We start from the raw sequence: 16,523 nt of genomic DNA, 5'->3' as shown, positions 1-16,523 counted from the left end.
CTCTCTAAACTGGCATGGTTGTTGGTACCAGATGGGCTGGTGTGAGTATTTCAGAAACTGCTGATCTGGGATTTTCACACGCACAAACAAAAAAAAACAACACTGATTAAGCGACAGTTCTGTGGGTGGAGAAGTCTTGTTGATAAGAGAGGATGAATAACTGCATGAATGTACAGGTGTTCCTAATAATTTGGATGGTGAGTGTATATAAATGTATCCTTACAGAAGAATTCACCAACGATTGCACATTTTTCTTTGTCTGTTTTTTATTAGCCTTATTATGTAGATCTTCAGCCATACAAGTCCCTGTGAAATAGTTGTTACTATAGAAACAATTAGAGGTCGACCGACTGATCGGTTTTGTCGATTAATCGGCATGATAACCGATCGCTGGTGCTTCGGTTATCGGCAAACATCCACAGATGTTGTGTCCGTCGTGGGAGTGGCTGAGAAGGGTCCGCTGTTGTTATACAGTACGAGAGCGGCCTCTAGAGGCGAAATAAAAAACGATCGCTGGCAAATTTTGTTGTGTTATTTGAAGTGTTTTTTTTTTTTTTAATTCATTCTGGATGTCTCTATCTGGATGCACTCTTTATTTGTTATTTGGAGTGTTACTTTTTGATTCGGTTTGTATGTATATCTTTTATTTACTTTAATAGTTATATAAATATTAATATATATCATTTATTTTCATTTTAAAAAGTACAGTACATTTTAATGGGACAGTCAGTACTGTTTATTTTCGTAATAAACTTCAGCAATATTTTACTTTGAGTGTTATGTTTTCATTTAGTATTTATTTTAAAAGCTAACCGGTTGATTAATTGGTTATCCCGAGGTACTGACCAACTTAGTTATTGGTATCGGTAAAATCCACTATCGGTCAACCTCTAGAAACAATAACGAATATTAGGACGAGTACACTGTGATATGAACCTGTGACTTGCCTAGCAGCTGGTGCTAATGTTAGAGCTGACGTTACAGACAATGTATAAACACCTTCTGACCAGTCCGATTTAGGAATTCAACAGCACTGTGGTAAACAGAAGACAATAGCTACCATCTAGGGTAGGGGGTACAAACTATTAAATGATCTAAAAAGGCTCAGGTAAGGATTTGTTTAGAAATGCTGATATCAGACCTGTCTTAAGTGTTTAAGTATCGAACACTTCTCTCACCGCAGACTGAAATAGCAACATATTGAACTGTAGAAACACTAAGACTTCGGATATCACATTAGGTCAGAAATATCTCCAATTAAACCACTGGTCCATGTTATGAGCAAAGGCACGTGTAACATAACCCTAGGGATATTCATGTAAGATTCTTGTCAGGGGAAGTTGCTCTGACGCAGATCTCAGATCAGTTCATACCTGGATCTTGGATCGGTCTAAGAGCTTTTTTGGGTGTTGCTGAAGGACACGGGGACATTGTCTTGCAGGGATGAACACAGTATATAAAGGCAGCAGGATAGAAGACAGCAAAAGGAACGTAAACATTACCCATGAGCCTTTGTGTCAGACAAAAACATTTGTATGGACACAAACAAGCCTAATTATTCTGTTTTTGTTTTCTTCCTCACAATAATACACACACATTCTGTATTTATATGGGGCAGTGGTGGCTTGATGGTTAAGGCTCTGGGTTACTCATCGGAAGGTCAGGGGTTCAAGCCCCAGCACTGTCAAGCTGCCACTGTTGGGCCCTTGAGCAAGGCCCTTAACCCTCTCTGCTCCGGGGGCGCTGTATCATGGCTGACCCTGCGCTCTGACTCCAACTTCCTAACAAGCTGGGATATGCGAAGAAAATAATTTCACTGTGTTCTAATGTATATGTGACCAATAAAGACTCGTTATCATTATATACTACAATCAGAAGAGATTGCTGATGTTTGCTAATATAGCAGAACCTCTGAATCTTTGGTTGGTCGTTAATGCTAAAGTGTAATGACAGTAATATTAGCCTTTTCTTCACAATTTACTGACAGCTGAGTTAAATGTTAACATTCCCAACAATTCGGTCTCGTTTTTATGTTCAATACGTCTTTATGTTATCCGTATGTGGCGGATCTGAAGGCTACACCTCAGCTAGCTATACTATCAGCCTCAGTCATTAGCTAGCCTCTGCTTAGCGTTCACATTTCCAAGGTGTCGTGACTTTAATCCCTTGAACTTTATTCATGTCAAAAGCAATTTGACTGCATCAGTCAAAACACAGCAGGGTCTGTTCTTTGTTTCCGATCCGTCAAACTCTTCAAACACACCCACTTCTGTGCATCATATTATGTAGCCTGAACTGCGTGTCTCAGTAACTGCAACCATTTCATTGTAATGTTCAACCTGGTCCTTTACACACAGACATTAAATCATATCACTTTCACACAGCACACACCTGGGACACTTACGCATCATTCCTCCGCATAACTGTGTGAGAGATAATCTATGCACGTTGGTCTGGAGGGACTGATATAATGACCGACTGGCTTGAGTGTTTGATTGGGTCTGGGCTAAAGAGCCAATCCCTCGTTCTTTGCCTCCTCCCTGTCTCCTGTGCATGTCCGTCTCGCTCTCTCTCTCCTTCTCCGCATTCTGTCGTCATCTCTCGCCTTATCCCTCTCTCTCTGTCTATTTCGGTTCACATTTCTACACTCAGTTCCCTAGCAACACTCATTTGGCTCTTAAATACACCATCTCCTAGTAGTGAGCTTCTCCATCACTTCACTTCCTCTTCATGAGAAGCACAGAAATGTATGTATAGTGTTATATATATTTATATATGCATATACGCAAAATATAGAATGAACACCGCTGTTTGAGTACTATGTAAATTTTCAATTTCTGGCAACATGACGACGTACTCGCATTGTATAACTTCTCCACTGGCGTTTATCTACAAAGGCAGGACTGAAATCTTTGACATTATGGGTCATATAAATTTGATTCCGTCATGGTACTTCGAGCAGGATCGTAGGCTAGCTAGTGGATTTAAGTGACACTTAAAAGTCATTAGGCTCAGACAAACCGTACATAGGACGTCAAATAAAGTTAAAAATCGCTAACGTAAGTAATCATTTGAGAGCTACGACAATAATAACAAGCGACTTACGTTTGTAGACGAAGTTGGCTGAGAGTTTGTCTGCCATTATTTTCGAGCTGAGAGGCTTAAGATGTCAGTTCCAGTAAGGGAACATAGTGAGCATCGAAGCTCCCTGGTTTTTGCGGTGCATTGTGAGATTTTTCAGGGAGCGAACGTTCCAGTGTACTGGAAGGATTTTGTGAGTGAGACGACTCCCTTATCAGCGCGCTGACTGAGACGCACCCCTGGTGAAGCGGTTGTGCAGATCTGAAAAAGTTAACATTGTGCGTAGTGCAGTACCATCATTAAAACTGGGGGCAGTATAGGATGACATGCCGTGATGTACGTAACGTAACGTACCAAACAAACTACAGCTGTGTCGCATACTTATGCACTATTTAGACAGGTTTGTTTTTGCTTCCATATTTTCTCCCCAGTTTGGTCACCTGCTAACTCCCGCCCACCAGCACTCCCCTTCACACAACAGCTACCAACCTGGGAGTTAAATACGGTTAAATATCAGCAGCAAATACCAGCAACGTTGCGGTGAGTAAATATAAAAAATAAAATAAAAAACTTAACATTTATAATAAAATTATGTCATTTTCTTTCCACAATTTTGGAGCGATTTATGTTGATACTAGCGCAACGTAGCACTCCGTCTGTGGCTGTATTAAATTAGAGACTCATTAATATTTAAATTCATTAGAATATTTGATGTTTTAAATAATCGTACATTGAATTGGACCACCCTAATACACACATTATGGAAAGATGATTCCGTGAGGTGACAATATAATTACGGCAGCTGTAATGAAATGTTCTGAAGGACCCATATTACCTAGCAGCAGATACGATCTCGATCTCTCTCTCTCGCTCTCTCTACACACACACACACACACAGCTGTTTTTACAAGGATGCTCTGCTTCTGACGCAGGACATTGGCGCTAGTGTGTGCATGCTGTCAGCAGACCGAACGCTGAGGGGAACGCAGTGGAACAGCCTTCAATCTGTGTGTGTGTTTTAATGACCTGGTGGAGACGTGTAGCGTCACTGGCTTGACAGAAATTTGTGCACAGAGTGAGAAACAGGACAACCATTTTTTTGAGTGACAGCCGGACTGCAGAGAGCGCCGACATCATTTCCTCAGCCTCACATGACAGTGCAGAAATACACTCGTCTAATCAAAGCACTCTAGCTTGCAATGAGCGCGGATCCAGAGAGTCTATTCAAAACAAATCCGCTTTCATTTAAGGTACAAAATATATGAGAATATTTATGAAGAATGAGTATACCAATTCACACAAACACATTCATATAGATTAAGTTTTTTTTAATTACGGGTTCAAGCAGGAAGGGCTGAAATTCTATTGTTTTTATAATGATAGTATTATTATTGTTGTTATTATTATTATTAATATTATTATTATTCTGCCCTAAATCCTTCAAATGGTTTGAAGTGGGCGTGGCCACTTTACATTAAATGGCTATAACTCATGAAGGGAATGAGATATTTTCACCAGACTTGGGACTTGTCTAAGCACTCAGTTTGAAGACAGATGTAAAAAGAAATTACTGAGCGTGACCAGTTGGTGGTGCTGTAACGGGACAAAACATGAAATTGGCGGTAAATATGGAAACATTGGTCCAATCGACTTGAAATCTTGGACGCAGTGTCATTGTCCAAGCTCCCATCAGGGTCTATGAGGAAAGTTATGAATCTTGAAAAACACGGCCACTATCGGCCAGTCGATGTTCAGCAACTGTCAGACCAGCAGACTGTCGCTCATGGTGTCCCGCCTATGTTGTAAGTAAAATATAAAACGTTATCTCTTAGCAAGCGTACGTGCTCTCACAACTGTTCATAATGAAGCACGGAGAGAATAACAGCTAGTCTTTGACACAGATTCATTTCAGAAGGGACCGTTTACTCCAACGCTGTAAAGACCGCTAGAACACGATTAAAGTTTAAAACAGAGACCACCTGATTACCCCTCAACCTATAGCACCAAGTTTGAGATGATACTTTTAACGACACTAAACTTCTGACTTCCTTGTAGAATAAGGCTCAGGAACACTGGTTTATCATGCAAAAGAGTGTGGAGTATTTCAGGAAGTGCTTCTTAAAAGCAGTGTGATGCAGCAGAAGACGTTGTGGCATCTTGTGACTGTGTGAGGAAGTATGAAAGGCTTCTATGTGGAGCATCCAGGCTCCTGGGATTACTGTAGGCAACAGAGGATGCAGTCATCGTCATACTAGTTTCCAGATTTATCGCCTACAAGTTAGAAGCGCTAACAATCAGAGCTTTAGATGAACTATCTGATATTAGTTCTCTTATGACTGCAAATCTCGCCATTTCAGAACATACACATTACCTGAATACTATCCTAAATATTACTCTGTGTATTTAGTGAAGGTTTCATCACATTATTAATATTTAAGCAGAACGGATTTCGTAGAGGAGAAACTCAGGTCTCTGTCACGACCAATCAGGACAAGGAGGCAGAAAGCTCCACCTCTTTTGCTAGCCTTCAGTGTCAATTTAATTTTTTTTTTTTTTTTTTTATGGGTGTGGCTTCTGAAAAAACACTAAAGTGGATGTAAATTTACATTTCAAACACTTCAGTTCACTTTAATTACCACCTCAATCTTCTCTCTACTTCCGCTGCTCATTAACGCTGCGTCCTGTAGACCTCCTGTGCCGACTACAGACGTTTCTAAGACATTTCTGCTTTTCTCCCTCTTATTTATTGACTTCAGTGTTACTGTCCTGATGTTGTTTCGCTGTACTGATATGTCATGGTTTTCATTTCATCATCAGCTGCCGAAGGTTAAACAGTCACCTTTCCTGGTAATGTACTGGCTTCTCTTCGCACAATTCCTTGCACTACCTGTGTGTTCAAATCCTCCTGGGAAGTTCGTATTTACGAGACATAATTACCAAGTCAGGTCACTTTGGTCGGAACAAGATGGCGGCGTACCTTCTCTTAGTTAACTACAAAAAATACAGCAAGGTTTTTTTTTAAACTCTACTTCTAGGAAATGAACAACGAATGCACCTGAGGTGTGTTTAGCTTTTAAAAAATATTTTTAATCAATTTATGAAGCCACTGTAAACTTTACCGTTACGTATTATATTGTAATTGTACAGTGCAGGCTATTAGCGTTCAGCAAATGTACCGTCAACTACAGACACTGCAGCCATTGATCCCACTGTGTTTTCTTACTGACACGCCCCCAACTCGGAAACTCGGCGCTCAAAGAAAATCCAAGAAGAGTTTCCCACTTCTAATGATGACTTTGTGGTGGCGTTCATGTGCGTTCAACTCATAAATACGATCTTTCCGACAAGACTCGAACGCACCGTTATAAGTTTCATCCGTGGCAATGGCTGTGGATTTTCCCTGGACTTCCCTGGATTTAGACTCTGGTTTGGATCGTCTTCCTGATGTATTACCTTAAAATTCGAGTGTATATGCGCATGAGTAAAATAAACTGTTGACACACACACACACACACACACACACACACAGACACACACAAGGTAGCAGGTGGTTGCTTCAAGTGCTACTGGAGGCAATTAAACACATCAGCAGCATGGAAGAGAGAGAAAAATTGTGTTGCCTGCTGTGTGTGTGTGTGCTCTAAATCGTGTCTGTCTGTGTGAAAATCACCAGCAGCAGGCTTCACCCCTCTGCATTCTGAGCAGCTGAGAATGCCGTTCTTCCCCCTGAAGGCCTGCGACACACCGTCATACTCCAGTTGGTCCATGACCTTTGACCCTGGGAGGCAGCTGGCTGAGGATTGTGTACCTCAAAACAGAAGATGGCTTTGTGTTGTCATGAGTTACAATTAGCAACAGTTCTGTCAGGGGGTCAGTGCTGCAATAATAATGATGAATGTGTTAACCCCATTAACACCAGGTGATTCGAATAACAGACAGATTAATGTGTTGGGAGCCACACAAGGTTTAGTGAACAGTCACAGTGAAATAGGTGTGGCCTCTGTTCCTGTCTCATTGAAAGAGGCGTGGCCTCTGTGTGGTCATTCCAAGAGGCATGAAACCCAGTGAAGGAGGCATGGCCTACGTGTCAGGTGGTCACAGTGAAGGAGGCACGGCCTGCACGTCAGGCGGTCGCAGTGAAGGAGGCGCGGTCTGCATGTCAGGTGGTCGCGGTGAAGGAGGCACGGCCTGCTTGTCAGGCGGTCGCAGTGAAGGACGCACGGCCTCAGTGTCAGGCGGTCGCAGTGAAGGAAGCGCAGCCTGCGTGTCAGGCGGTTGCGGTGAAGGAGGCGCAGCCTGCATGTCAGGTGGTGGTAGTGAAGGAGGCGTGGCCACCGAACACTACTGAGCCACTGTAGTGTATTGGAATGGCACTGTAGTGAACTATTATTGTTCTTCCACTACACTGTTGATCGTGTATTGAGATGCATAACCCTGGAAGCAAAGATACACACCCCTAATGTCTCTAGGGATATTTTCACAACAACTGCCACATGCTGGGGTGAAACCTGAACTGCAGAGTGTGTGAACAACACATTTAACAAGTGGACACAGTCAGCGTACTATCACTAGTCTACAGCCTGCAGTGTAATGCTGAAAGACGAGGCCATGTTTCACAATCCCTGGATCTGCAGTAAAAATTCCAACACGCCCTCGTTTACTGTACGCTCGGCTCTCAGGGGGTCTGCAGAACCTCGCATGTTTTCAGTTAAGCTGAACGTTATCCTCAAAAAGCCTGGCTCTGACTGTCACCACCCCGTTCATCCCTCTCTCCTCTCAGATCTTCACCTCCATCTGTGATCCCTGCTCAGACCTCTTCTGCTCTGTAATCTATAAAAACATGCGCTCAGCTAGCAGACAGTGATGTTCACCATGCTTCACCAGCATCACGCATCAGGAGACGCTGTGCTAATTATGCATCGCATTTTATTCATATCCTCAGAAGGATTTCCTAGACTGAGCTCACATGGACTGCAGGATCTTTGAGCTATTCTCGATACTTAAGCAGAAAATCGGTCTCACGGCAAGAAGTCTAGTAGATCTGGTATTTGCAGCACACGACGTAAACGACTGCATGTTTTATGCATGTTGTAAATAAAAATTGGCTCAGTTTCCCAAAAGCATCTTAATCATCTTTAATTATTATTACCGCAACAATGAGCAACACCCTGCTGCTGTTAGGCTCGTTAATTATTGACTACCACTAAGCTGCAACAACAAGCTCCGCCCACGCTTGGTTACTGTTGCTACACAGGTCAAACTTTTGAAAAATTAAGCTCAGGGTCTCTGAGTTTTGACTACCACAAGACATAACAGAACAGTTTTTAGGCCCTCAATAGGAAACAAACCAACAAAAATACTTACAACAAACAAATGATGACAAAAAGAAAACTCCACGCATCACAATGCCAATACTACATGCTTGAGTTTGTTTATTTCGGATAACTTTTCTATTTGAAAACGCTATAATATAGCGATTAGACACGTCTTTAGACACCTGCAAATCAGTTTTATGTTCAACAACATCGACTCTATCTATAAACATAAAATGCACGTGTCCTTCTTTAATACGTTAAAATGTGGTATTCTCTGCAAAGTGCTGTGGTATAAGAGAAATAAAACACTTCGGGATGTGCTGTATCAGAAAATGATCAACTGCCGGGTGGGAACAGTAACTCCACTGGACACTGAGCTCCAGTACATCGCCCTGTCACTGACTACGTTTACATGGACAGCAGTAATCTAACTATTAACCTTATTCTCACTAAGACAATATTCTGATTAAGGTGTTTACATGAGTTGCTTTTAGAATATTCCTTTCATGTTCCAGTTTTACGTGTTCTAGATCATAGATGGATTAACGGCACACGTCATTACGTCCCCAAGCCACGCCGTCCGACGTTCCCTCTAGAATTTCACGTATCGACATACAGTTCGTCTTCGTTATGGGACCGTATACAGTTTTGGGTGTTTCATTTTTAATTTTACGAACGCTTCAAGTGCGGTTAATCATTTCTCATGCTGTACGTGCAGATAGACGACTGCTTGAAGCCGTGGGCTGCGTCCCAAACCACGTACTTACCTGCTATATAGTAGTTCAGATACATGTATTTCACTTCCTACTATATAGTACACTAAAATATACATGTATTTCTCCTACTATATAATAGGTAAATACGCAGTTTGGGACGCAGCCGTGCTCTCTTTTTTGCCGTCAAACGGTTGAGCACTGCCATGTGTGTACGTGTCCTGTCGCAAAATGTGGTGAAAACTCCCACACGAGGTTAATAGTGTGATTAAGGTGTGTACATGTCTATAATACACGTCGATAATGCGACTACAATAGGAATACTCCACACGTCTTAATTCCATTTGTGTTTACTTTGAGTATGACTTTAGTCGGATTAAGGTAATAAATAATCGCTGTTTATATGCTAGTTTCTTAATCAGAGTATTGTCTTAATCGGTTTAATATCAGAATATTGTTGTCCATGTAAATGTACTGAGTGATTATTTTCCTAAAGCAGCATGCCCTGTCATAATGTATTCCTTACACCCTACATCTGACGAACACATGCGCCTCCACCAGCATTTGCTGAACCGTTTAACTGATGATTCTTCATCAAAGGCATTTTTCCCCCCTTTCCTAACCGAATATCCGTTCATTAGCTGATTCATTACAAAGAATTCGGATAATAAAATTAAGCAAGTGTCGCATCCTAAGTCTGTGCATTTGACTGTTTTTCCTGTTCTAAGAAACCGAAGATGCGAGTCGGGATGAGAACTGAGAGCCGACCATTTAAGAAATCGCCACTATACACTGTTCGTTTTGAACACAGATGCACAGAGTTGAAAATTCTGGAAAAGAAACCATGTGCGCACGGTGTCCACATGTACACGCACGCAAACACCTGGAAACAGAAACACAGCAGCCTACCTTTGGCTTAAGATGCTCCCTCTGTGACCAGGTTAAAATCCAGTGAGGTCAAGAGAAACCTGGGTGAGAAAGGACAGAGAGAAGAAACCAGTCATATTCAGAGTGGAACTAAAACAAAATCAGTCGCGAGTGGGACGGAGCTGCAAATCGAACTGTATAGTCCACATCGATTCAGCCAAGTGTGGCAGAAACGCTGTGTAAGCACACGCACACACACACACACACACACACACACACACACAAAAATCACAAGTATGAGCTATAGCAGCTGTGTGGGTGAGTGCATGTGCCACCTTCGGATTAAACACCCCTCAACACACACACACACAGCTCAAACCAAAATCAGAAAGAGGCAACAAAATCATTTTACAGTTCCTCATTGTTTTTGTTTTTTACCTCAGATTTGTTATTTGTATGCAATCTAGGCTTATACTTAGTCAAACACAATCAAGCCAATTTTAAGTACAGAAATATGAAAGATCACCTCCGCATTCATCATGGCACAAAGAACAGACTGCATGAGCGTGTGTGTGTGTGTGTGTGTGTGTGTGTGTGTGTGTAAAGAAAAAACCTCAGATCACAGCTGCGCATTGGGCCGCAACTGCGCGAGCCGTCTGTCTGCGCGGCAGCCGGGCTGTGTGTGTCTCGCATGACAAAGAGACGTCTCACTAAATTGCCCACCATGTGCTCTTTTGTAAACTCACGTGCTGAATCCAAAATTAGCATCACAGGATGACTAAACCCGACCGAGTTGGAGTTTACTGGGTAAACTGGCCGTTTCCCGTTCCTCACAGAACGTGTGTAAAAATAAATACAGAATTAGTTGCTTTAAGAGTGTATAAAAAGAAGCAGGAGAGCAAAATGTTTGTGCGTTTTAGACAGTGAGTCAGCAGAAGAAAAGAAAAAATCCTGAGTCAATAAAATTAAACCAAAAGCAAGTATGACTCAGGAAATCAGAGCCATCGGTAGGAAATAAATCCGCTCAAAACTAGGTGTCATAAAATCGGCAGCTATATTATATTGTATAATTTACGACTTTATATTTATCAGGAAGTGTAAGGTAAAGGAGGCGCTCACTACAGAACATCCTGTAATACCTCAGGTTATAGATTATAGAGATCGACTGATTTTGCTGATTAATCGGCACTGATAACCGACTGCTGGAACTATCGGTTATCACCAACAATCCACACCGATAGTTATTCCCAGTTGTGTCCGTTGCGGGGGTCATTATAGGGCACGAGAGCAGCCTCTAGAGGCGAAATAAAAACTATCGCTGCCAAATTTTGTTGTGTTATTTGAAGTGTTTTTTGATTCATTACGGATGTCTATTTTTATTTGTTATTTGGAGTGTTATTTATTGGTTCAGTTTCTAAGTATATCTTTAATTTACTTTAATATTTATTAACAGTTAACATATTTATATATTATTTCATTTAAAAAAAGTAAAGTACATTTTCATGGTACAATCAGTATTGTTTATTTTTGTAATAAAGTTCAACAATATTTTCCTTTGAGTGTTATGTTTTCATTCAGTATCACTTTTAAAAACTCTCAGGTGTTTGAACGGTTATCGACAGGTACCGCCTAAATTAATTAATCGGTAAAATCCACTCGAAATCAAACTCGAACAGATTCCATGCTATTTTATCAATATGAAACCATTCCACTCTCAGTCTCTCGCTCGCTCTAGCTCTCTCTTTTACATCACCGGCATCTAGGGCTCTGCCATATCGTATCGTCCATGATATACCGGTACAGTTTGTCCCCGTGATAAGAATTTGTCATCCCACATTACTGACAACGTAGTTGATGACGTGTTTATGTGCCACAACGTGGGCATCTCACATGTAGAATGACAACAAGCATGGCGGAAGGTGGAGATCCAACCCTAGACGAGGAAGAAGAATTAATCCCCAAAAAGGAGCTTCCTCTGTAATACAGAAGTGGATCAGATACAGAAGATCAGATGTGAATCAAACGTCCGTGATTTGTAAAGTGTGTCAACAACCCATATCAACAAATTGTGGAAGCAGGACGAATTTGTTTCACTGCCTCAAGCAAAAACACCATCCAGAATAGGAGAAAAGTCAGAAGGAGAAATTGCCAACAAGTAACGTAAAGCAAACTGCTTTAATCCAGAAGGGTATTTATTATCAGCGTGTTTGCCAGTTGCACTCTCTATGATTAAAAAAAATATAAACACAGGAACGAACTGATACTGCAGCGGTGGTGGCATTCTGCTTAGCCAAAGACACGATGCCATTTGTACCACTAATTTGTGCCATGACAGTACAACAGAGGCTGTACAAGTGTTTCCATTTTCATTTGTTGTATGTAGTTTAATATTTTGAATTTACATTTCAAACTTGTACTTGATTTGAATCATTATTGCTTATATACTGTTTTTGGTGTTTTGCAGCACACTTTAAGACTTCTTAATGCTGATGTAGTTTTAAGAGATATAGTTTTAAGTCTTTATTGCCAAATCCTTTTGGCATCAATAATCACGTGACCGTGTACTTGAAATGTACATGTGCTACATAAATTAAAGGCATACTCGTGAAACCTAATCTCAATCCTCTGTATCTGTATGTACAATTGCCACACCCAGAAATTACAACATTTGTCTGAACTGACAACATTCACTTATAATGAGTTATATAATAACAATAATAAAAATTTTATTTATTGAGAGAGACTTCAAAGCACGTCTGTAAGGTGATATGGATATGCAAAATGCCATAAATGTAAATAATAAAACAATTTTTTTTAACACACATTTTCTCCAAATGTATTTGTAAATTAAAGTGCATAACTGATTATTTCACAGAAGGAACCGGTTTTTTTAGACTGAAGATGTGTGTATGTGTTAGCAACACATTCTAATGATAACTGGACACGTCAAAACCTTGGAGAAAGCTGGACAGCTGGAAAGCTCCACAGTAAGCAGTAAGCCTTTCTCTCATGTCTGTAATGGTTATAGTTTTGACTTTATGCTATGCAGTCATGGATTTGGAACGTTTATTTGCTATTTGTTACGGCAAATTCACGTGACTTTTTTGACGCGCATCAAGGAATTTATTCTGTAACTGTGTTTCGATCGCCTCAATTGAGCGCATACTTTTATTTATGTGCATTTTGGACATTTCATTCGCATCTGGTGTTTCAATCCAGTGCTTTTTTATGCATGACGCCAAATACTGCATAAAAATAGGTGTATGGAAACAGTGCTACTGATCATTCAAAACTGAGCAGTACATAAATAAATTTTTATTTGAATAAATTTCCTAATGAAAATGAAATGAATACAATTTTTTCTCCTTGTTATCCTGAATGTAGTTCATCAGCCAGGACATGTTTGGTGTCTGAAGTGTGCGTCTTCAATTTCTGCACTGGTATGAAGTTAATGGGGCTAAAAAGTAATGGAAGTCTATATTTAACAGTTTAAATCATGACTAAATGATCACACTGTTGTGCTGTGTTGCTTCGCCTGCTGTCGCGAGGTCTAATTTAAAAAGAAAGACGCCACCGCCAGTGTGAACGCTTACTTTGAAACTTAATTATGTACCAAGGAAGTGATTCTGCCTCAGGATGGTTTCACTCTGCAATGCCATTTTGTCTGGTTTTGTCTATTTTGTTTATTATTTTGTTAGTTTGTCAAATTATTTAAATGGCAAACTATCGATGATGTTTTTCTTGTTGTTTCTATACCAACTTTGAAATATTGAACATTACGTCCCTGTGTGTGTGTGGGGGGGGGGGGGGGGTGTTATTCTATTTCTGTCCTGGAGGCAAAAGATTACAATACAAGAACCTAAACCAGATGACATCACTCAGGTGATAGGTTACCTGCCTGGTTTCCCAGAATGCACTGCAGGAGGTGTCCTTGCTGAACTCTAACAACAAGAATCAGACATTTGTTTTCCCTTTTAATTTACATCTCGAATCAATATGAGCAAAGTGATCAAGCAAAATCCACCAAATATTAAAGACAAACAAATGTGTATACATTTCCAATGACAAAGGGTTGAAGGAATAAGCCAGCCGCATTAACACTAATACGTGAGTGTTTCCCACAGGCGCTCATTAGGATTAAATGTATTTTTAATACAATATGACTACAGTGTATTATAGATTCTTGTGCATTCACTGGGGTTGAACAGTCAACACTGGGGGATTACACAGCTTCACACTGAGCCTTTTGTTGAAAACAAACAAAAAAAACCAAGATGCACCAATTTATGGCAATCTTTTGATTTAGCTAATGGTTCCTCATGTAAAGCTACATAGACAACTAGCATCAGTTACTAATCTGACTTTTGAATAAAAAAAAAAACATGAAAAGTCTCACCACAAAAGTGTTATATCTTATATGTCTATGGGCCAGATTTCTCATAGGAAATATTTCAGTATAAAGTAAATGCTGAGTGAATGCAAAAAAAAAAAAACCCAAAACGACGGTGTATAAAAACACACACATGCTGAGAAGAGTGTGAGGTTCAGAGAGCACTTGTTCTCCAACACTGTAAACCACATGAAAGCTCCACAACCCACATGAACCCTTTACACACATACAGACACACTGTACTTTCTGTATTCTGCCTGCCGGGATTTTGCCAGGTGTGTCCGTCCACAGGCTCACTTCCTGCCCAACGCACGGCTGCGGCGGAAGATAAAGACCCGGACAGGAAGTAGGGGTGTGTGGGACTCGGTAGAGGAGGTGATGTCAGAGGAAAAACCCTGGCTTGGGACAGAGAAGCTGACTTGGCACTGATCACAGTGATTGTACAAGAGAGAGAGAGATAGAGAGAGAGAATTGAATTGAATTGAGAGAGAGAGAGAGAGAGAGAGAGAGAGAGAGAGAGAGAGCATGCAAAAGACAGATCACCCTAAAAGAGCAGGAAGAGAATGGAGTATGATGATTTTTCTCTCATTAGCATCAGCTGCTATTGGATGTCGATATGCTAGCTGTTCCACATTGATTTCTGCATTACACAGCTCTGAGAGAGTGAATACATACACACACACACACACACACACACACACACACACACACACACACACACACACACACCCCACAGTGAGTCAGCACAAACCGAAACAGCAATGCTAACCGCTACACACCATTGCCCTTGCGCACATAAAATGTATAGCCACGCATAACCATGACAGCAAGCTATGGTGCCGCTCGAAAGTTTGTGAACCCTTTAGAATTTCCTATATATCTGCATAAATATGACCTCAAACATCATAAAATTTTCACACAAATCCTAAAAGCAGACAAAGAGAACCCAATTAAACAAATGGGATAATAATATTATACTTGGTCATTATTATTTTATTATTATTATACATTATTATATTATTTATTGAGGAAAATGATCCAATATGTATACATACTGTTTAGACCAAGCCTGTATTTAGGATTCAGTGTGCGTATTGACCTATTTAGTTTTTAACTGGCATCACAGACAACACTTAAGATTTATATACAAGGCTTTAAATTCAACACGTGACTGTCGTTGTTGTAGGACATGGGAATGGTACAGGAAATCAATGCAGATCAGCACAGTCAAGTCGAAGCAGGGAACGCATCGGTATTGAACAGACGGCACTTTTCTCAGTAATACACATCAACCAGAGATATACGAGACGCCGCCACAGGCCCGGGCTGACCGTCAGCATTACTAGTATTTAGTAACGTGTTTAGTCTTGTAAAACATTATCTTTGAGAGCAAAAAAAAGAAAAGAAATAATACTTTAAAAAGAAGTGAGAAATATCTACTGAAAACACTGATTACAAAGCTACACGTAATATACTATGTATATGACTGCATGTTTTCCCTGAGAGGAAACATGTCCAGTTACACACACGTCGCATTGACATTGCCAGTATCAGCAGTATATCTAAAACGTAAGAGCCAGATGACATACAAGCATATATACATCACAAATACATCCAAAACCCCTCTCAATACACTGTCATAACACATACGCTCACATGACCTGCCATATAGTAACCAATGGGGGACACAGAGCTGGTGAACAGGCGGTCCCTCCAGGACTTCGCAGTTTTGCGATCGCAGAAATAGACGCAAAATCAAGCAAACGCCGCAAGATTTGGAGGAGCTTGCAACTTTTCAAGATTACCACAGATTTGTGTAAGACGCGTCATGTGACGTCATCAAAACGTGCGTAGAACGTGACGAATAAACATCACTGCGAAAGACATAGTGAGAAATTAAAATACGATAACTATAGTCTTTTACGTGCGATGTGAGGACTTATACTTTGTCACAAGAGAATAATCATCATATATGCACAGTATATATATATATATATAAGTAGCTCACAATATGTTATTGCATTATCCATTGCTTCCACTTCATAGGCTAGTAATCAAATAATGGGAGTGGGCAGCACACTAGTTAATAAATTTATGATTTGTATATGGGCACGTACAGCACACACTCTCAGTGCCACACAGATGCGCATGTCAATT

At 40.5% G+C, this 16,523-nt stretch overlaps 1 protein-coding gene across 4 annotated transcripts in view; it reads right to left on the bottom strand.

The window, feature by feature from the left end:
- The window catches only part of raph1b (Ras association (RalGDS/AF-6) and pleckstrin homology domains 1b), a 74,144-nt gene that overhangs the window by 39,175 nt on the left and 18,446 nt on the right, over window positions 1-16,523 (bottom strand). For 3 of the 4 annotated variants that reach the window (XM_053615118.1, XM_053615120.1, XM_053615121.1), the window contains exon 2: window positions 10,019-10,077. The exons of the other annotated variant lie outside the window; for it this stretch is intronic. The gene's annotated coding sequence lies outside the window, so the exon portion shown is untranslated. The remainder of the gene's footprint in view (window positions 1-10,018; window positions 10,078-16,523) is intronic. 4 annotated transcript variants of the gene reach the window in all.

This window comes from Ictalurus furcatus, chromosome 26 (genome assembly GCF_023375685.1).
Source record: "Ictalurus furcatus strain D&B chromosome 26, Billie_1.0, whole genome shotgun sequence".
Classification (NCBI taxonomy): Eukaryota; Metazoa; Chordata; class Actinopteri; order Siluriformes; family Ictaluridae; genus Ictalurus; species Ictalurus furcatus.
This window is presented reverse-complemented; position numbering and strand designations above follow the sequence as displayed.